The 22,921-nt window shown below is 37.4% G+C and overlaps 1 protein-coding gene across 21 annotated transcripts in view; it reads left to right on the top strand.

The window, feature by feature from the left end:
• The window catches only part of RBFOX1 (RNA binding fox-1 homolog 1), a 1,119,155-nt gene that overhangs the window by 962,906 nt on the left and 133,328 nt on the right, over positions 1-22,921 (top strand). The gene's annotated exons all lie outside the window — the stretch shown is intronic.

The raw sequence follows: 22,921 nt of genomic DNA, 5'->3' as shown, positions 1-22,921 counted from the left end.
AAAATCAAACTCAGCCAAATGAGGTGCAGATCTAAAACTGAGTACTGCACTTCTAAACTCCTCTTCCAAATCAAGTGTTGGTCCCTAGATGGGAAGGACCACGGAGCCTAAAGCCATTAAATGCATATGAACTGTGTTTAACCTGATTTTAGAGTCTTTTTGGCCATCTTGAGATCTTAGAACAATTTGAGGGTTGAATTAAACATTTCATGTTCCTTCTATTTATTCCATCTTGTGCCTTTTGCTTTGACATACCTTCCCCTTTTGGCCATGATATTTATTAATATAAATAAATATAAATTTAATAATATGAATTTCTTTATTTGAAGATATTAAACTTTTCTTCAGAAATTCACACTGGGAACAGGTTCAAAATTGCAAAATAACTTGTTGTTGTTATTTAATTCATGCTAATACTGAAAAAATATCCTGAGATATGGAGATGGCTACATAGTAATGTTATGCACTTTTTATTGAATTGTGGTAGGTAAGACCTTTTGTTTTTTTATTTTTACAGTGTTCAGAGATTTAAAAAAAACCAAGAGTTTGAACAGTAAAAATGAGCTGTTTCATTTGTCCTACTATCAATCAAACACAAGAGTGGGGAAGTCCGTCTTTTCTTTAATCAGGCCCCAAAATGATAGCAAAAAGTAGAAGTTTCAGCAGGTCAGGGAATGTAACTTACATTACAGAACTGAGTTTTAAATTGTCTGATGTTAAAGAGTCATAAGAATCTTGCTTGTTTAGAAGTGTTAGAATATCAGATATGAGAGCTTGAACAACAGGTAATTACTACTGAAAAAAAAAAAAAGCCAAATCCAAATGAATTTGTGGAGGAATTTATTTCAGGTAGCGCTGAATTTTAAAGGACTAACAAATTTAAAAGACTGATCTTTTGCATATTGAAATAAATCCCTGGATCATTTGTCTAAGTGGGAAAGAGAATAATTCATAGTAGCTCTAATGTGAGGAAGAGCTTAGAAATCTCTAGGATTCTAAGATTTAATTTCTAAGAAATCTAAGGATTCTAAGGTTTAATTTCCTGGTGGCAACCTTAAGATAACAAGGAGTTGGTGCAGGAGAAGACAAGCTCTGGTTTGTGGGGTGTCATTTGGGAATTGGTCTATCTTGAGTAGATTCAGACAAAAAAATTGTGAGTTCAGCCTTGTGAAAAATGACTGACTTATAATTTAGGTTTAATTTTGTGGCATTTTCATCTGTTCTTAAAATAATCAGGATAAATTTATTGGGCATCTTCCCAGCACTTAGAATCATAGAATCACTTAACTTCTATCTAGAACTTAGATCTAAATGTAGCAGTGCTGGATCTGTGCCCAAAAAGAAGGAAAGCACAATGTCTTCTGTAGAGATCAGTTTGGGCCTTTTAGGTTGAGGTGAATGCAGGGTACAGCCTTGCACCCAAACAATAGAAAATTTCAGAAGTATTTCCAGTTTACAAACTGAATTTGGAATCTGAATCTTCTTAGTGTAGCTGGAATAATCCTCAGAGGTCTAAAGATGGTGAATTTTAGGAAAATCTGAATCATTATCTAAAATCCAGATGTCTATCACACTATTTGTAATAGTGGTAGCTCATGAAATATTGAAGGAATTTTTAAGGATGAATTTATTTTTAGGATTATGTATCTTTAATATCGGTGATCATTATTTTTAATTGTCTCAAATCTTGTCCAGGGGGATGTCTTTTGTCTTTCACCGTGAGGAGGAAAACTTAATTTATCTTTACTGGAATTTTACCTGAGGTCTGCACAAAAAAAAAAAAAAAAAAAAAAATTCTTATCAACAGGGAAATAGTTGAATTGAAATACACAGGCAGATTTTACTCCAGTTTTTAATGGATATATCTACATATATATGTATATATATATAATCAATTGTGAGTGTCATTATTTTCCATAACTTAGAAAAGATTTGGTGTGGATGATTTCAATACAGCCTCTGCTTTTAGGCATTCAGGGGTAGCTGTATATCCTACCTATCTATCATTAACATGGATATTTAATATCCTGGGACAAAGGCAGAAATGACAATTGAGCACTGGTGCTTTTGCCCTGGCAGATGTGCTATTTAGATAAAAATAGATAAATATTTTGTGTAAAAATAGATAAATATTTTGGTTATTTTCAGCTGATCTATACAGTAGTTGCTACTTCCTGCTGCAGATTTTGTGGTACATGCGAACCTACCTTGAGCATCTTTCAGAACTGAACACAGCTACAGTGTAAAGTGACTGGAGTGGGATTTGTGAGTGTCCTGAATTTTTAGCTGTTTATATGATATTTTTATAACTGAGCATTAAATAAGACACTAACACTTAGAACTCAGTTTAAATGAGCGCAACGTTCAGATCAAAAGAGGAAATGCTCTCCTTAAAGGACAGGTCAGTGCTTTTCCCTCAGAAGTGATCAAAGCTGCCTTCATTGAAGCTGTGGTTAAACACTGCTGCAGCATCACGGTGCTTGGCTTTCTTTTCTTTTTCCACATCATTTTCTGTACCCCCTACAAGGACAGTGAAGGACCTCCTAGAAGAAAGGACAGCGTGTGTGGCAGAATTCCCCATGAGGTTCCATCACATTTGGTTTAAACATTTCGTATTCATCTTGAGTCCCTTTTATGCTGGTTTTATGCTGATTATACCTAGAGGCCATTAAATGTTAGCAGATACTTTATATTTGCAATTTTGAATGTGCAATACGTGGCATGAAATTCTTTTAAAGGGGGATGTTTGACACGGAGCATGAACATATTAAAGTGGTTGTACTTCCAGAAACTCATAGAGGGTTAAGGGCATCTTGTTTTCCTCTTTTAACTCTCAACTGCTGGTTGTGGCTTGTTGGGTCTGAGGTGGGGAAGATGAGATAAATTTTAAACATCCATTCCTGTGCCTTTGCTGCTTTGGAACACTAACCCACAGGAGTTCGTACAGATGATCATATTTGTTTATTCAGGCAGTCCAGAATATGGTTTTAAGGACTATGCTAAGGTATCTAAATCTAGTTTTATTTTATTATATTTTATTATATTCCCTAGGACTATTTAGGTGGACATTTGAAGTAGAATGGAAAGGAATACTGCGCAGAGGCTGATGTGGATAAATTGATGTGTATTTCTGAGCTCAGTTCTTAACCTGGTTCTGGGTGTAAGATAAAATTCTCTCTGTGGAGAGAGAGCAGCATGTTTGGACTATACGTAAAAATAGAAAAAAAAAGTTCAGTTTGCAGAATTTTAATTTTCAGAGTACCCCAGGAGCTGTAACCTGACAACAGACTTGTTGTAGATAACCAATATAATCTGTTTTTCCAAGGAGAAGAGATAGGGATGTGTTCTAGGCAGGGCTGTGGATCAGTTCTCAAAACAGTCTGAAAGTTCTTAGAATTTTTCATTTGTTCCATGCCTCAAGAACAGCCCTTCTTTAAAGTGAAGGAGATCATACAGATATATTAAAATAATATATTATTTCCACTTTTTTTTTTTTTTACAGCAGAAACATAAAATAAAAATGGCCCGAGTGTTATTTCTGTTTATTATGTGGGTGGCACACACCTTTAGAAAAGGTGGTCATTGAGATGGGAATTAAAATATTAATATTTATAAGTATTTCTTTTTCTCTCTTCTCTCTCCCTTTTTCTCTCTCTCTTTCTCTTTCTTTCTCTCTCTTTTCTCTTTCCTCTTCTCTCTTCCATGTTGTATAAAATGCATCTCTCTGCCAGTCCAGGTTGTTACAACAACATAAAACTTTGAACTGTTTAACAGGGATTCAGCCTAACCAGGTTAAAATAGGGACTTTTCCTTAAATTTTACTTTTTTCAAGCAGACCTAATTTAGTCTCAGCCTCATAAATACATCAGGAAACTGTGTTGAAGTGGAATGAAGGTAACAAGTTGTGTCTAAGAGCTCTAGGATTAAACAAATCCAGCAAAAATATTTGACAGAGCCTTTGAACATCCTGTTCAACAACAGGAATGAAAATATCTCATCTTCTGTACCCTGTTTTTTATCATCATAGGTACATAAAAGAATACACATTTTGCAAATGAATTGAAATAGGATCCTGTGTGACCTACCTTAAATTTAAATTAAGCTTGAAGTGTATTTAAGTTAGAATTGGTGACAGTATGCCAAAAACCTTGCTTACAAGTCTCCTGAAAAACAGAATTATATTTTTATTTTTCCACACCTTTAAAGAAAAAAATCTACCTGTCAGGTCTCACAATCAGTTTGCAATCATTGCAGTGTCTATTAATCTCTTGTACCCATTTAAATTCTATTTTTTAAATAGTTCATTCCACCTGAGTGCCCCAATGGCTAATGGTGCTTCAATAAAACAAACAAAAAAAATTAAAAATCAGTATATTGGAGAAGAAATACTTATTAATGACCCAGTGACTCTTCTGAAGGGTTTGTTCTTGCAAGGAGGGACCAAGATAACCATGGACTGATCAACTAGATTTTTATGGTCATTTTTGTACTGCTTTGAAATTGATACCTCCTAGAAGGTACCCAGGGATTCTCCAGACTCAGAACCTCCAGTAAATTCTGAAGAAAATTTGTAGCTTTTCTAGTTGTTGAAGGAAAAAAATGAAAGGGGAAGGGAAACCTGGAGGCTGCAGGGAAGAAGGGGATGAAGATTAAGATATATGGAATAATTACTGGTTGGGTCAGTGGATTTACAGTTTGTTTTTACTGATTTTGTTGTTGTTATTTTTTAATTTAATGAAAATCATAGTCAATCTTCATCAGTCTCTAGTCACTGAGTCCTACATAGTCCTTTATCCATTTTTGCTCAGTAATTAAAGAGTCTGTAAAAGAAAAGTTCCTCTTTAATATGTTTGACTTGTTAATAAAGATACTTCTCTGACCATCAATGAAATGTTTAACAACAGAGTAGAAATCTAATTCAGGACAGTCCTATTCAAAATTAAATATAACATAATTTTGTTTATTTAATATTGAGTAGGAGAATTAAACATTACTGAATAATACCTTGAGAACTTCAAATTGAAGTCAGAGAAACATGACAAGAAGTCCAGATATCCTCACCCATTTCTAGAGTTTATTGTGAAGCATAGAAAGAATATGGAATTATACCCCAAATGTGTCAGGATGGGAATAAGGGTGAAGGTTCCAGCTTTTTTTCCTATGAGGAAAAGTTCTTATTTAATATTTATGAATGAAAGGTGTCATCAAACTCTTGATGTGAATGGTGATTCACTGATTTTTGTGTGTCCACTGGAACTACTGGAATATCAGAGCAGTTGAGCAAATCTGTTTCACAAAGAACAGGAGTGAGGTCTGTGTTTGGGGTGATAAATCACATACGATGAGTCTCTGGGAAAATTGCTCTCTTTAATGTGGATCTATCTTAGCACTTCTTTTGTTTTTATGCCTGCTCATGGGGCTTGGAGACATTTCATAAAACTTGCCATGAATTGATCATGGGAGATCCTGCAATATCTGCTTATGGCTTCTTCCTCTTCCATGTGAGAAAATAAAAAATTCTAAACAAAAGACACTTATTTGGGTATCAATGCTTAGTGCTTATTGAAGTTGGGATGAGATGTTGCTGATGCTTATCCAAGTTTCTTTAGAAAGCTCTGAGATGAGAGCTAAAAGCATAGGACAATTTAAAAAAAAAATAAAAATTTATAATAACTATTTTAATAATTTCTTTTAATAAATTTTTTAAGCTATTGCTGGTAACTAGATAAACCTTTCATAGTTCTTTTATGACCAGTGTATATTATTTTCTATCAAGATTCTCTAAAGAAAACAAACAAACTATAAAATTTGGCAAAATTTTTTTTTTGATCCTTAAGAAAAAGTTATAATGTGGATGGTTGTTTTTTTTTTTTTTTAATTTTTTTTTTACATAAATGAGTGAAAAATACCGTAGAATGTATTTTTAAATTATTTAAAAGTCATCACTAGAAACCAGTGGTTTATTACAATGTTATGTATAAATATTTGGATGAAAGATGTAAGATAGAAATCACTTGTTCCTGATGTCTGAAGTAAGCACATGTAAATAACTGTGGGAGATTTAATTTGTCTGAAAACAAAACTTTTGGGCTAATAGATACCCTTAGTTTAAGCAGAAAATTTCTTCATTGGAAAACAAGCATTTTTTAATCATCACTTACAGTAAATATTTAGGTCTTAGGCTTTATTTATAAGGAAAAATTAGGTCCACTTGCAGATATTCCTTAAATGTAAATTTAAACTTAGCTGCCCACATCGTTATGGTGGATCTCCACACCAAACAATGAGGATTGAGCATTTTTCATCAGTCCTTTTGCCTCCCTGGTGCTTTCTCAATCAGGCTTTTCTTGCTGTGGAAAGGCAGCCTCATTGCTCCCAGACAAAAATTCCAGTGGAGCACAGATCTGGTTGTTCGTGGGTGTGGAAGGTTTAGTGCAATACAGATCTGGCTCTTCCCAGGTAGAAATTTCCAGTACAACACAGATCTGGCTATTCCCAGGTAGAAATTTTCAGTGAAGCAAAGATCTGGCTGTTCCCAGGTATGGAAGTGCCAGTACAGCAAAGATCTGGCTGTTCCAGGTAGAAATTTCAGTGCAGCTCAGATTTTGCTGTTCCCAGGTGTGAAAGGTTCCAGTCCAGCATGGCTCTGGCTGTTCCCAGTTGGAAATTCCAATACCACACAGATCTGGCTGTTCCCAGGTATGGAAGGTTTCAGATCTGGCTGTTCCCCATTTTCCTGTCCTAGAACTGGGATCGGTAAATGCTCAATTCCAGTGCTACTCTGAATGAAGCTCTCTTCTGCCATGTGCAATTTATAATCTGCTCAGGCATGCACTCACCAAAATTTCTGTGATCTAATAATGGTATTACTGTTAAGTGATTAATTACATTGAATTATTTCAGTTGTTGAATCTGTTCACTGTTAGGGGTTGGCAGACAGGTGTGACTGTGACACTTCCAAACTCTCCTCTGATGACTGCATTCCCAAGGTGAAGGGATAGAGCCAGCTAAAATACATAGAAAATGCATATCTGAAAATAAGAAATAATTTAAATGAAATGCTATTAGCATAGAAATACCTTTTTTTTTTTTTTTTTTTTTAATAATTTGGTAAATACAGATGTCTTGTTAATTATTATTTACTTATTAGGTCCCCAGAAGCCTTTATTACCCTGGTGACCCAGGTCAGTGTAGCTTTCTTTGCTGACTTTATGTAAAGAGATAACTTGAATTCCCCGGATGAATCCTAAGTGACACCTAAAGTATTCAAAGAAGTGTTTTGTTGTTTTGGGGTTTGTTTTTTTTTCCCAGTGCAAACTACCATCTCTAAAGAGTTTTTGTCAATAAATTCTTAAACAGAAAATAATTCTGAAAAATATCAAAGCTGGGCAAGTTCATCTTGCTGGGGGATGTGGTAAAATTCAGCTTGTTGCCTGAAAAACAGGGGGATGCTGGAAAATGAGCTGATTTAACAATCTGGTTTAAAGTTTAGTCACATTAATCCTACAGTAAAATGGTTGTTTCTCATTCTCCTCCCCATCCCTCTCCTGTCTGGTACAGTCCATGGTGCCAGCAAACTGTGTTGCCTTTCCTACCTGCACAGTCCTTTCCTCTCAGGATGGTCCCATGGCAAGGGCTGCAAGTGTTTATATAGAAAAATAGCATTAAAAACTGCTTTTTTTTTTTTTTTTTTTTTGCCCCTTTTCAGCTCTATCTTTATAGGGAATAAACAGAGGGGAACAAGGAGAGGAGCCAGCTCCAGGTGACTGGCCAGCTGCCTGTGGATCAGCACCAGAAAGTGCTCCACAGATTGCAATCTGAAACCCATTAATATAATGGATAAAGTCTATGAAGCATTTTAAAACCTCCCTTGCCTATAGTGCTGCGTTTTATAAGCTAGGTGACATCAAAAGAATTGGTTCTGGCTCAGACCAACTAATAAAAATGGATAAGGCTTATTTTTATGCTGAATATCAGTAAAAGCATGTGCAGAAGATTACATTTAACATTCTGGCTTTTACCCAGAGCACAACAAAGTCTATCTTATCCCCATCCATCAGAATAGAATTTGATAGGTTTGGAGACCCCAGATTTTCATCTCCTATCGAGGCATGAAGCAGCAGCTTGGGCTTGTATGGAGATTGTGTGAACATGACATTGCTCACTGTTCTATGTTTCCTTGAACACTTATAAAGGAGGGTGTCTAACTAGGCACAGTGTTTAAATAGAGTATTTTAAATTATTGATGCTTAATGCTGATGTAAATGTTAAATGTTGTCATGATAGTTTTCTATATTAGGAATAATGGAAAGCAATGGGAAGTCTGGTTATTTCCTGTAGACAAAGGGAAAAGAGCATCTTTCAAAGCTCAGTAAAAATCTCACATAGTTGTTTTTGTGCCTGTACAGCTTTAATTATTGTTAATTTTTCTAGGTGCCACATGTTTATTTAAAACTGATTTTTTTGGTTCAGTAGTCCAGCCTGTACCAGCATTAGCCTCCAGATCTCAACAGCATCCTGTTTATTCTGATCTAGCTCGCCTGACTGATTCCCCAAAGATAAAATTCACTAAGTGAACTTGACAGATTCCAGGCTGTCTCCATATGGCAGGGACTGGGCTGCAGCTTCTGAAGCTGCCTGGGATTTAAAAGCTGCTCTCACCTTATTAAGATGGCAGCAGTTACATGCAAGGCAAGTTCGCAGGGGCTTGTTTTAATTCTTTTGGTTTCTGCTTGAGACCAATCCACGGCACTTTTTGTGCATGTGGATTAGGGCAGGACCGGGATGACTTTCCTTTCCTAAATGATGTTCACACCAGCAAGGGATCAGAACTGAAAATGAATCAATACCTCAGTTGTTGACAGTTTTTAAGAGGAGTTTAGGTTTAGCAGGTGCTAAATGGACCAGACCACAAGAGATTTCTGGAAAAAAAAAAAGTGATGAAACAGTGTGAATTTATTTGTTGCTGGGTCTTTCTTCCCTTTTGCCTCTGTGTGCTATCACTTATCTGTTTGGGTTTGGGCTGTTAACAAAATAGTTTAATTGTCTTATATTAAAAATGTCCAACCTTTATTCTGGCAATATCAAAATATAGAGCTGAATTCAAGGAGCATTTTTGAGAATTCAGACCAGCTGAGGATCTCTCTGTACACATTTAAATCTGTGTGTGGCAGGCAGCCATAATCTGTCACACAAAAGGGGTTCTCTTAAATTGACTCCATACTAGTGAACGAATGCAGTGCTGGAAACACATAAAATATTAGTATTTGTCATTTAAAAAAGATCTTAGATCTATTCTCTGGTTGTAATTTTTTTGAGTGGGTTCACAGGGGTAAAATAATTTACTCTGGTAGCTTTAAGCAGACCATCTTTAAAATCACAACATTAGGAAAAATAGAATTTAGAAAACACAAAGTATCAGAGGTCATTTGTGCTTGTCTGTGAAATACAGAAATTGCAAAAACAGTTCATTAAGGAATAAGTTTAAATTAGTGTTGTTGTATTGGGATTGATGCAGTCATATTTTTCTAAGAAAATTAAAGTAGAAGTTGAGGTTTCCTTGATTATTCCTGTCCCTGCCTGACATGGTTTTTCAGGAGCATGTGCATACCTGAAAGAGAGATTAAAAATGGGTAACCTTTCTAAATTTCCTTTTTTAAATCATCTCTTCTTTAAGTAGATCTTCACTAGAAGTGATCTGATGTGAGACGTAAAAAAATAAATTAAAATAAAAAGTTAGAAAAGCCCCCAAACTTTTGTGAGTTAAGTTTTGTATTTAAATTTAAAGTAACTGTGTTGACTAAGACAAGCAATGGTGTCTCATAGTATCTCCCTGTGGATTTTGGTGTTTCTTTGAGAACTAGTGTGTGGTTTTGTTGTTTGGCTTTGGGGTTTTATTCACAGATACTGATTTTAGGTTTGAAGGATTCAGTTATGTAGAGGCACTGGGGTTTTCTGGTTATCTGGTTATCATTGCAGAAACTGATGATCTTGGAACCCTTTAATCAAGTGCCTTTTCCAGAAAGAGGAGCTCTTGTGGAACCCCTGCTCTGCATCTTCACAATTCCCATTTTATCTGGAGTTTTGTGAATCAGTTTGTGAAAACTGATTTTTCTCTCAGACATGTTGCGTGTTCAGAATCATCTGTACCATTCATAATGTTTTTTATCCTCAGTTAATTTGTATTTAGCTGTGGATTACTTTGTAGCAATAACTCCCTCTTTATTTGCTTTCTGAGGCTTTGTTTCTTTCTCTATTGTATGATGTAGACTTGTGCCAGATAAGCCAAGTAGTATTTGAGCTGGGAACAACAGGCTTTTACCTCATTACTGTTTCTGACAACATTTGTAATGCTCCTGTGGGCACATGTGTAAGAAATGTCAACTGAGTCATTATTGGGGTGGATGTTCTTACAGCAGGTGTTTTAAAGGCAAAATTTCAAGTCTGTGAACGAAAAGAGACCAAATTCCCAGTCAAGAATTTATAATAAGCAGATAGGTGAGCCCTTTCTCTTAGATGTGGTGGAGTTCTCTTTGCTGGCAGCCCTCTGTCCTGCTGCAGGCCCAGGAAGGGAGGCTGGCAGCACCAGGGCAGGGACTGCCTTTGAGATGGAGCCTTTCTTGTTGCTTCTGCATTAAAAGGCAGGTGGGTTTGATTTTTAACAATACACCACAGTCGTGTTGTTAAACCTGCTGTAAAATTCAGACATCTGCCTTCTGTAGCAGATCATGCAGAGCCTCTTCCAGACTCAGGGTTTATTTTGCCCAAACCTATTTGAGATTAAAACTCCATATTGGTGCCTCTTGCTTGTTTTTTTCACATGTCTTTTGCATGTCATTGATATGAATCACTTGATGCTGCAGTTGTACATCTCTTATGTTTGTGAAGTAAGCATTTATTTTATTTTTAATTTTCTGTTGTATGGGCTGGGCAGTAGGAATTCCTAACGCCACTGATGTAACAGTAAATTGAAATCCATCATTTGACTGAACAATTAAACAGCTTCTCTGCTAAACCTGGATGTTAATGGCCATGGAATGGCATAAAGTGAAATGATCAGAGCAGGCAGCTCAAGCTCACTCTGTAAACATCTAAGTTGGCTGAAGTGCAGCAGTGTGTGTTTACAGCAGGGCTGGCAGAGGCAGAGGTGTGGGTGCTCACTGCACAAATCTGAGCCTAAGCTGCTCACGGGGAAATTGGAAGCATTCTTGATTTTTATTTATTTATTTGTTTATTTTTCCCACTGAATCTTACGAGTTGTTTTGGCACTTAAAAGATGGCAGGGTTATACTGGGCTTGAACTGGTGCTGGCATTGCTCAGCAGAGAGGAAAAAACACCTGAGAAGTTTTCAGTACCTCCAGGTTAATGTGGAAAATGCCATCTGAACACAGCTTTGAGAGGTTTTTTTTTTGGTCCTTCTAGAAAAGTGGTTTGAGTTTGAGGTGGGTTGGTTTATTTGTTTGTTTTACCTGGCTGTGAATTTTTTGTGAGATAGTAATAAGAGAATAGAATAGGTTGGTCACTTTGGATAGCACAGATCACCATTTATAACATATTTCATTCCCCTATTTTTTTTTCCATTCTGTGTTATTTTTAGAACGTGGTAACTTTAAATAACAATTGGTTTACATTCATTTATTTAACATTGAATTGGAGGGTGCGTCTTTTATGTAATAATGACATACCAAATATGTATGGAAATGTAAGGAACTCTAGTAACACAGAACACACTGCTTTAGGTTATAGTTTACTTTACTGCCACTGTTTGTGAATGAACTTACCCATAAACATGACTTTGCCACATAATAATGAGGAGACAGAAACATTTGTGTATTTTAGGATGGCCTAACCTGTGTCTGAATTACAAAATATAGATATTGTTTAGGATTATTTGAAAGCTGAGTTTGCAGGGAAGAAGCTTCACAAGTTATGTTAACATGTTCATTTTAGTAAAATTATTTCAGAGTTGTTCAAGTCCCTATTGCCTGAGTTAGGACAACAACACAAAGGAAATACAAGAAATACACAAACCCCCGTTGTTAGTTAAAAAAATTGACAGGTAGTTGCTTTGGTAGTAGGAATGATTTGCTAAATTTAGGATTTAGGGACCCCCAAGGATGCTGATTCAGAGTGTTTGTTTCCAAGAGGAGCCAAAGGCCAGGTGGGTTGTTCTGTCCCAGCATGTAAAGGGTGCAGGGGATGTGAGGCAGCACTGGCAGCAGCTGGTGCTGTGGGTGCACTGCTGTGCCCTGGCAGGGCTGGCACAGCCCCAGTTCTGTCCCTGTCCTTGGCCAACACCAAATACATCCCAGCAGAGAGGGCCAGACTGGGAACTCATGAAAGCTGCAAAAACCTCCCTAGAATCAGTGCAGTTTGTGGGTGATTATATGATGCAGAGGAACCTGGTGTGAAAACCAAGGTTCACTTTCTCAGTAAATTTTAAGAAATAGGTTTAATAGAAAATAAGACAATTAGGAGATAGAAAAAAAGCAAGGTATGGCCTTGCTATATCAGAGACATTCTTTAAATACCCTTTCTGTTGTATCAATCTGTTGAATATTCACATTTTTCCATAAACTAGTTTCCATATTCCAGGGACTGTTTTGCATGGCCCCTCCTTGGGTTTGCCTTTTTAGAGCATTTGTGTTTCTTGGCTGTGTCTTCATTATCACCTCCAGCTTGGGCCTTGGTCCAGACTTTCTTCAGATGGGAGATGCTGATAGTTGGTGTATCAATAGCAGAGTCTTTACATGTTCACTGGGTTTTATTGTGACCAAACAGACAGTTTAAGCATAATATATCAACTACTACCACTATGCCTAAATTATCTTTACTAATAGCAGAAATAAAAACTTACATCCTTACCACAACATTATTAATCATATAGCACACATCTTGTGAAAAGCCAACTTTACAATATACATTTATAACACCTGGAAACAGTCCTGACCAATTTTTTCAGGAGCAGTGACAATGTCTCGTTTCCCAGCCAGGAGAGTGAGTCAGGCTGCTCAGTTCTCTTTTCAAGGGAGAGGGCAGCTCCACAGACTTGCTTCAAAATGTCTCAAGTTTGAACAAACCAAGCTGTCATGCTGGCTTCTCTCAGAGGAATTTTTTTGCAGGCTAGTAATCTCAGTTTGGTTCAAAGTGTACATTTACTCTCTACCAGGCTGGTGAGGAGCTGGATTTACACATTTCTAGAGAGCAGTGCATTGGAGACACGTTCTGTGCACAAGAAGCTGGCCCAGGTTGCCTTCTGTTCTACATTTTTACTTCAGTTTTCTGAGGAGGTATTAACAAAACAGTTCACTATATTTAGAATGCTAATGGTAGTCAAGTTACGTCAAAAGAGGGATCTATTATTACATTGACAGAATGTCAGTGGCAGAAATCAGATATAACTTGTTCTGCATGTCATTAGCTGGGGAAAAAAAAAATCACATGCAGATTTTTAACATTGATCAAAATTCCATTTCTCACTGATTTTTTTTTTTTTTTTTTTTTTTTTTTTTCTGTGTTAGACCTAGGACGGAATAAGAAATTTTTTCTTGGGTGTGTTTTAGTACACAACAGAAATTGCAGCGCTTGGAGCCCATTTCTGCCTCATGATAGTTTATGCATTCATTCCTCCCCTGGAAATTATGTTTACTTAAGTCAGTGAAAGCTGGGCGAGGTCTTTTTACATTTAAAAGAGATTTCCCACATATCTCTCTATGATTGTCAGGTCCTTCAGTGCTCTTGTCCAAATCCTACCCACATTCCGCTATGCAGATGAGGCACTCCCACATAGGGAATGTTCTGCTCAGAAATCATGGAACGCCTAAGCTGCCTTTTTATTTTTTTTCCTCTTTTTTTTAAGAAATAGACTCCTTAAAAACCTATTCTAAAGACAGCACAATTCTGCCCACCAGCTGAGGATAATGTAGGGGTACCTTTAAAATATATTGTTACATAAGCTGATAGAAGAAAAGAAAAAAAAAAAAGGCAAAAAAGGCGAAGTTTTGCTGCAGCTTTAGAAAAGTTGCCAGCTGCCTGAGATGGCAGAATAAACTAGTTTAATTCACTTAAGCTATATCATATTTAAGTCAAAAAAACTGACACATATTTAGCTGGCAGACCTCTCCATCCTTGACTGAAGAAAACTGCAATGATAAGACCAGGGTAAGATTCATTTGCTCTCGATACTTTTGGGAAGCATCAGCCATCATTGCATTGCTGCTGAGGATGTTTTTTCACAGGAGCAGCAGAGCTGGTGTGCTGATTGTGGCTTGAGTTGCACTTTAATACAGCTTTAATTTGCTTTCCAGATTAGCAAAGGGAGCTCTGCTCTCCTGGCCAGTCCTGGCGCTGCCCCTGCAGCTCCTCCTCACCTTCACTGCTCCCTGTGCTGGGGATTCCTTTGCTGCCTTCTCAAAAAAGTCAATTGTTCCCTTTGCAGATGGTTTTTGTGTCCTGTTTGGGGAGCAGCTTTGGCTCAGAGGGAGCTCCAGGAGCTCCTCCATGGCTGCTCACAGGGAGAGAACTCTTTGCAAAGGAGTTTCTAATTGTAGGTGCTTTAAGGTGGTAGATGGGTGTAAAAATGTACATGCATCACAAATCACTATTTTAAACAAAAAATGTTTGGTCTTTTTTTTATTTTTTCCTTTTTTTTTTTTTTTTAAAGCAACCTCAATGAGAATCTAACAGTGTCACTCAAACAAATCATTTTGGAAAACTTCCTTGTTCTGTTGCAATTTAAACTAAGCCAGACTTTAGTTTAGAAGCTAGATTCTTTTATGTGTCATATTTTTCTTATATTTTTTCTTATTAGTCAGAATTAATAATGATAGAGTTTGCTGTTTGATGCTTCATAGTTCAGTGGTTGGTTTCCATATGTTGAAATAAGTAACTATTTAAAGCCATCTGTTTCCTTTGGAAGTGAGGGTATTTTCATTAGTGTTTAGCATGGTAGTTGAAAAATTAAGCTCAGGCTAACTTTAAGTTGATCTTTCTGGACATTATTCAAACAACAATGTATGGGTTATTTAAAAAGCTGTAGGGTTTTTTGATTGATAATATTTGAGGTGTTAGTTGCCTTTGGAAATCACCGAACTCAGACATTAAAAGCAAAGTGTGATACACAAAGCTAAACAAGAAATCTTCCCCCTAATTAACTGAGTGGGATGTAAGCCATGTATAGGCCTTATTCAGGTCTTTTCCTTAAAGATAAATTTATCAAATTTAAATCTAAAATTTACCTTTTCCTTAAAGGTGAATTTATCTAATTTTACTGGCCAAAAGTAATTTTGTATTTCCATATTATCATCACTAAAAATTAGGAAAACATTTACTTTATGACTCAAATCAGAAGTTCTGTCTCTGTCTCACTTTTGCTCATAATAATGTGATTTCTCTGCTAAGTTTTGGATGCTACTGATATTCTCAGCTTGTTCCTGGGAAAAGCCATAAAATCCTGAGTCAGGTCACTTGGCAGTCAAGTGGAAGAGAAAACTGCTTTTCCGCTATATTGTATTGCTTTAAATTGCAAATGTCTTTGTATTTGCTTCAGGTTTTTTGTTTCATTTTGTTTTGTTTTTAATCCTGCTGTTGCACTCTCTGTGTTAGAATCTAAGATTTATATTTCTTTGACTGTTTAATGTTTCCTTTCATCGCCTTCATAAATAGTAATGACTAGCTTATGTATATCCAGGGAAGTAAGGCAAAAAGCTCTTGAGTGTGCCAAGTCTGAAAAAATTTAAATTAGTGTATCAAATGTTAGAAGAAGAGGAATTAAGGCTCTTATCAGCTAACCATAAGCCAAGAATCTTTTAAATTCTAACAATGGTCTGGTGGATATAGCTAAATCTGGCTTTACTTAAGACAATAGCAGGCGTGTGGTTCAAAGGAAAAGATTTCACCTTAATAAAAGCTATTTACCATCTTATTCTAAATCCACAGGAAGGCAAGTTTTTATTCCAAAGCGTACACCATTTCTGGTAAGGGAATCCCACACTTTTTTAATGAACATGTTTCTCTTCCTCTTTTCTAATTAGCTGCAGCACTTAGATTGCAGCATGCCAGCCTTCAAGGCTGAGATTTCTGCTGGTAATAAAGCACTCGAGGTGGTATTTAATTAAGGCAGAGTGGTGCTAGGAAAGACCTGAGCACTAATCCTTTCGCATTGCCCAGTGTCCCCCTTGTGATTGTGATTGATGAGTTGATTTCTCTTTACAACTTCATTTGCATTGTGTGGCAATACCCGCAGGCAGAGGGTGCTGAGCCTTTCTGGATCAGAGCTCCCCATCAGGACAAGCTAATGTGCTAAATGGGCTCGGGCTGGGCTGGAGAGCTCTCCTGGCTCTTAAGTGACCTATTAAATCTCGGCTTTATGGTGGGTGACGTGACTCTCCATGTAAATGCTGGTGTTTGTGATACCTTTATCTTTTTTTACCTTGACAATGCATATCCTGCCACCCACTATCTGTCCTACCCTTTCCCTCTTCTATTTATCTCAGTGGTTGTGTTAAAATGCTCATGTCAGGTAGTGGCTGCTATGAGGATGGCTGTAGAGTTTTTTCTTTTTATAAAATAAATTGGTTAGGATTTCCTTAAAAATGAGGCATATTTTCCTCCTTATTACTAGAACTCTTAGCTTCTGACACTCTAACTCCAGTTTGAGACTTGTGTAATGCAGAGATGTTTGTTGTTTGCAACCACAAGGTTGTAGCAGGACTCTCTGAGCTCTTCATGCTGCCAGTGTGTGTGGCCACAGAGAGCCAGCAGCTCCCTGCCCTCAGACCTGGTGTTCCTGGAGCAGCTGGGACGTGCTCACATCTCATCTCCATGATCCTGCACCTCTGGGTGAGAATTTCCACTGGATGAGTGTGTTTGCTCTGGCAGCAGGAGAAGCCAACAGTGTCCTGGGCTGGATAAGCAGCAGAGTCACCAGTAAATTGACAGAGGGGATTTTCTCCCTTTACCTGGCACTTGTTAAATGGCATCCAAGATATTTGACCCAGTTTGTAGCTCTCCAAGACCAGAAAGAAGGTTCAGCACAGGGCCCCCAGGATGGTAAAGGACTGAGGGAACTGTTCTTGTTCAGCGTGGAGAAGGGAAGGCTCCAGTATGACCTAAGAGCAGCCTTTAAATGCTCACAGAGGGTATCAAGAAGGAGCAAGTCTCTTCCCAGAGGTGTATGGTAGGAGGATAAGAGACAACACAGACTGCAAAACTGGAATAAGGCGTTGTGAAGAGAGGCTTTCCCCATGAGAACAGTTTTACACTGGAGCAGGTTATCTGGAGAGTTTGCACAACCTTTTTCTTTAGTGCTTTGATAAAAATGAGTGTGGCACAGACATGCAAAGCTTTAAAATGCTGCCTGCACCTGCAGGCTCTTCTACCACTGCCTGGCTGCCACTTCAGGGGTGGGGCTGGTCCAGCTGCCACTTCCTCTCCTGTCTCTTTAGTGAATGGGATCCTCTGTCAGCCTTTTGTTTTTAGATCAAAGTTTCACTGATCCCAAACAGAAGGAAAGAAATATTTTAAATCTGTGAAAAATAGCAGCCTTAGGTGTGCACTTTTATGACCTAAAGGGTTATTATGGCTTCTGTTGAGACTTCAGGCAGATTTTCTTATTTCCCAGTCACTGCTAATCTCTCAGGTCAAGTATTTATTCCTTTTGCAGCCTTTCTTCTTGTGTGAGTGAATGTGTGTGTTTTTAAGCTAACAAGGATATTTGTTTTTCTGAGTTCACAAGTGCAGCCTTTTTTCAAATCCAGGTGTCCCTGCTCACATTTGAACATAAATTGTCAGAATGAATGATTCTTGCAAACAGAGTAGTTATTGCGTATTTTCTTATTTAGGTCAAGGGATATTGTCCTTACCTTGCTTGTTTTCCATAAGCCTGCTGTTAAATGAAGGGGGTGCCCACCCAGATCATTGCAGGAATGACTGTGGAACTTCAAGAAGCTCCAGCTCAATGCTCACAGCCTCCTGGCTGAGACAGAATGTTACCAAAATTTGTCTGTTTCAGTGGAGAGTTGGGTTGTGTATCCTGAACCATTTTTAGGGTCCAAAAAGCCAAACCAGCTGAATTGTGCAGATACATGTAAGGAGCTTCCAAATTTCCTCTGACCTTGCAGAGGGTGACATGTTGGGCATTGTCATATCCTTGATGATCATCTGACTGCAAAGTGCAGTATATCCATAAAAACTGTCCACATCCCAAAATCTGGTCCAGCAGCGTCTCAGGAAATAGATTAGTCTTGCTGCAGTAAAACTCTGCTTCTGCTGCCCTGTTCTTGCTCAGTTCTGGGGCTTAGAGTTAAAAAGATGGAACAATTTCTGCAAAGCAAAACCACTGATACGTGAAACAAAAAAGCAGAGAGTCTTCATAGGACATGCTTATCTCTGAAAAGTGAAATGCGCCTTGGGCTGAGCCTGTGCAAATCTCCCTGTTGATTCCAGACAGCTTCAGTGCTTTGCCATTTACAGCAGCGTGCAGAAATTTAGGGTTCTGTTTGAATGTAAAGGTTTGGATTCTGCTGAATTTCTAATCCTGGTGAGCTCGTTCAAGGGAAGGGACTCCCTTGTTTGAAACCCAGCTCTGTGTCTGCTCGGTCTGGTTACCTTCTTGAAAACATCTAAAATTCCTCTTTTCTTCCACGGTCACTGAGAAAATTGTACTTTTTGTAGAGAGGCAGTTTGGTTGTCAGAGGTGATCCTGCACAATAAAGTTTTCTGGGAAGTAGAAGTTTCATACATGAAAAAAGAGATTAATATTAGATATTTATTTATGAATATTGGTGTCTCTTTGACTACTGGTTTTCACAGAGCTGTTTTGAATCAAGTTAACCATGTTGGCTGGGTTGAGTAGACTGGAAATGCAAAATAATAATATACATACTACTAAGTATCTTCACCTGTTTCTGATTATTTTTATATTTTTGTCAGTATTTTTTCTATTTTCGTCCTGAAGGCATTTATAAAAGCTAGGTATCATCTAAATTCCATGGGGATTTTTTTGAGGTTGCAGTTAACATAGAGCTGACTAATAGTAGGAACCTGGCAAACACAGTTGTAGAGGGTTTGGTTACGGTGGATTAATTATTCCTGTCTAATACTTAAATAATTTGTATTTCAAAACCCAGTGCTATATGGGAATGAACCATGGGGAATTTTTCAGTAAAACTTTCCTGAAATTATTCTAAAGAACCACCAAACATAAAACCCACAAGAACCAGAGATTATTTTAAAAACTTGCAGACAAAGTTGAGGGCCTTTTGTGTTAGTGTTTGCTGGTATCAAAAATTTGCATTGGTGAAAGGAGAATTTACTTCCTTCCGCACAGATTCTCTGCTTTCAGTTTTAAATCATTTGCCTTTTTGTTTTGTGTAATTCTATTAAAACTCTTTTCACCTAAGACAATGGGAACCCCCCATTTAGGTGGGCTCTGTGGCTCAGGGTGTGTAATAGTTTGCTAATTTGTTAATTTATTTTTAAGTGCTTTATTAGCTGCAAAAGTGCAATGATGTTGTTCTTTCAGGTTCACAAGATGTGTAAGATGTTAACTGGCAAATTCTCGCAGCAAATTATGCTCTTATATTTCTGGTTTATGTTTGTAAGAAATGGAAACAAAAATAAATAGTTTAAATTGTCAAAAACCAAGAAAGAGGGAAAGTGGGATTAAGTTCAGTGTGGCTTCACTCTTGCTCTCACTTTTCTGCATAGAGCAATAGAGGCTTTTGCAATGTGCACTGCTTGAATTGTTTGAATTAATGTCATATTCTCTGTTTAATTGGAAATATTTTATATCATAATTTGTTTGCTTCTGAAGCGTGTGAGAGGCCTTGAGTTCGGGTTGTTTAACTGGTGTTCAATCTGTGTTACTAAAATGAAGTTAAAACAATAATTTGAAAATTTTATTTCATAGTCCTTATTAGCAAACAACATATTCAGATCAATTTACTATGCTTCATAAGTCTCCACTGAATTTGGTTCTTTGTATGAACACATAGATGTGTGTGTTACACTAAAATTGAATTTAGTGTGCATTGCTTTTCTTAATTGATACTGTTAGTCACTGCAGACCTCTTTACTGGAGGTTTTAAATTTCCATTTTGACCTTTTATTAACTGAAATTAGCTGATTTGAAGGTTTGTTTTTTTTTTTTTTTCCCTACTATTCTTTAGAACTGTTGATATTAATAGCTGTAGAATTTAGGAATCTATTTTAAACGCAGAAGGTTTTTGTTAATACATGAAGTCAGCCAAGGAGCAGTGAAGCCTTCGTGGTGATTTACACAATACATATATGAGTATATAGATATACTATGTAAATATAAATTAATATACTTAGCCTTTCATCAAAACCAACAAATGGGTATTTCCAAGGTTGTGTCAAGTTCCAAAATATATTTTCACCCTCCAAATGCTGGATCAGTTGGCTGCAGCGGTGTCTTAATAAATGAGAACAAATGAAAAACTACTTTATATTATGCCAGTCCTGTAGCCTGACTCTGCTCAGAATAGCTCCCAATTACATGAGGTATTTTGCATCCAAGTTAAGCTCCATGTGGAGGTCATCCCTTGCTTTTCATTCAGTAACTTGGGCAGAATTGTTGTGTTCCCATGTCAATCAGGTAACATTTTGTATCTACTGTGCTCTCAATTGCTGCAGTAAATAATAAAGGGGAGACTCAGATTGGTGTGGGGTAGGTGTAGAAAGAGGAAATAGTAAAGGACAACATGGAGACGAGGGAGGGGGTAAAGGGAGATTTGAAATATTGGGAAAAGTGAGTCAGGATCAGAATGAGAAGAGAGGACAATTCACTAAAAGATTTGGCAAAATAGACCCGGTGCATTTGTAGAGGTGGGTTGTGCCTTTTAGGTCCCTATTTTGGATCCTGCGTTTTATCCCTCCAGTCTCCATGCATTCTGAGGTGGCCTGAGTCTGCCTAAGTGCATGCCTGACATATGTGTCACTTAAGAGTTTCGATTACTTTCCCAGAATTCAGTTCAAGTTTCAAGGCTTTTTGTTGCATTTAGCAGCTGAAAACTGGTTTATTTCTGATGGATTGTATAGTGATCATTTTTTGTTGTTTTTCAGGTAAGCCATTAAACATATGTAGAAAAAGTGCATTTCAGTAAAAACCCATCCAGTTTGTGTATTGCATTGCTCAGACACCTTTTCCAGATCAGTCCTTCACATCCCTGATTCTAAATCTGACAAAAATCAACAAGCATTAGTGAGCACACAGGTTATTGTTACTTTTTAAACGTGTTCTTAACACATTTAAAAGCAGATGATGATATTGCTTTACTGTCAGGGAAATTAGCAGCGCTCCCTATGCCTTTTGCTGTTCCAAGGAAAATGCCTTTACTGTTCCACGGGAGAACGTCAGAAATTGGCAGGACACACGATGCTGTCACCAGGAGTTCAGGCATATTTGCTGTGCATTAAACTGACGATGGAATAGATTACTTTGAGGGTATAATACATATCAAAATTGTTCTATACAGATACCAGAATATTAAATAAAAGGAAAAGGCTTCATAAAGTCTCATATAATCCCTCTTGGCATGGGTATATGAGCAGGTATTCGTTTTTTCCTTTAAGTACATTGATATGATTAAATTTAACTTGACACGAGTGATGTACTATACCATGCGATTGTAATATTTAAAAGAAAACCACTTTTCTGATTGAATACCTACTCGCTATCAATTCCTCTGTAGCAGCATCTAATCTGAATTTCTTCTGCAGCTAAAATGCAAAGGCATTTGCTGTATTCTCCATCTCACCGGGTGCGCACTCAGCAAATGCAGAACTGCCTCAATATATTTTGGTATCTTATTTAATCTAATGTTCTACTATAAAAGCCAGCCAGTTCACATTGATTATAAACAGTTTCCAGGCTATAACTTTTCTCTCCCAGAAGTGGTGTGTGTATTCTCACTAATTCTGGAGCGTGGATGCTGTGGCTGCTGTCCAGGCCCCTGCACTGTGCAAACACAAACGCTGTTGGATGTGGTTGCTGTAGATTGGCCATATGGTTCTGCTCCACATGCCAGAGCTTTTCTCAGGGCTGTTTCAGTTTTGGAAATACCTCTCCTTCTGCCACCCCTTCCTCACAAAATAGAACTGTAATCTGGGAAAGGTAATTTTCATCCAGTCCCACAATGTTGGCTATTTTAAAATAATGTATTGTTCTGAGCAGGTTTTTTTTTAAGCCTACCAGGGTTAAGCACCTGTAGCACAGGCAGAGACCAGCTTTGCAGCAAGATTTACTGTCATATGAATATGTTCAGCCTTCTGAAGAAGGTCCAGTAGTAAAATAAATCTCCAAAGGAGATATGCAGGGAGAGGCCATATAGATCTGCAGATTTGAGACCAGTTTTAGCCTTTATTCTGAGGGACTGTGGAAATGAAATCACGGGGATAAACTGACTATTGGCATTCATAGTAACAGAAGGTTTTTAGAGATTTAACATAGAACTTGCCAGTCATTATAGTCAGTGAAAATCTTTCCTTTGCTATAGGAACCATTATAGGATTTTGTTCATTTTCTTCATAACTGGAGATTCCTTGTAGTGCACTATTTATAATATATATAAATATATATATAATAGATTTTTGTTTGTTTTAGGCAGTTGTGGCATTCAGCATTGTTTAGAAACACATTTTGCTTTGCATAAGCACATCTTAGTCTTTTTTGTCTCCTCATTGAGAAAGTCTTTACCTTCTCTCAGTACTGTGGCTTAGGTTGCTGATGACAAACATTGTTGGATAAACAGTTCCTTGGTAGTGCTACAACAGCATCTTAACATAAACATCCGCTGAGGTATGCAAATGATCTCGGTGATAAACAAGCACAGCAAAGTGTGGCTGAGGCAGGAAGCCAATCTGTCTGTTCCTTGTGCCCAATGATATTTTGATTGTCAT

The sequence above is a fragment of the Zosterops lateralis genome (assembly GCF_965231275.1).
Source record: "Zosterops lateralis genome assembly, chromosome: 15".
Taxonomy (NCBI): Eukaryota; Metazoa; Chordata; class Aves; order Passeriformes; family Zosteropidae; genus Zosterops; species Zosterops lateralis.
Note: the sequence above shows the minus strand (reverse complement) of the source record. Positions and strands in the feature narration are given on the sequence as shown.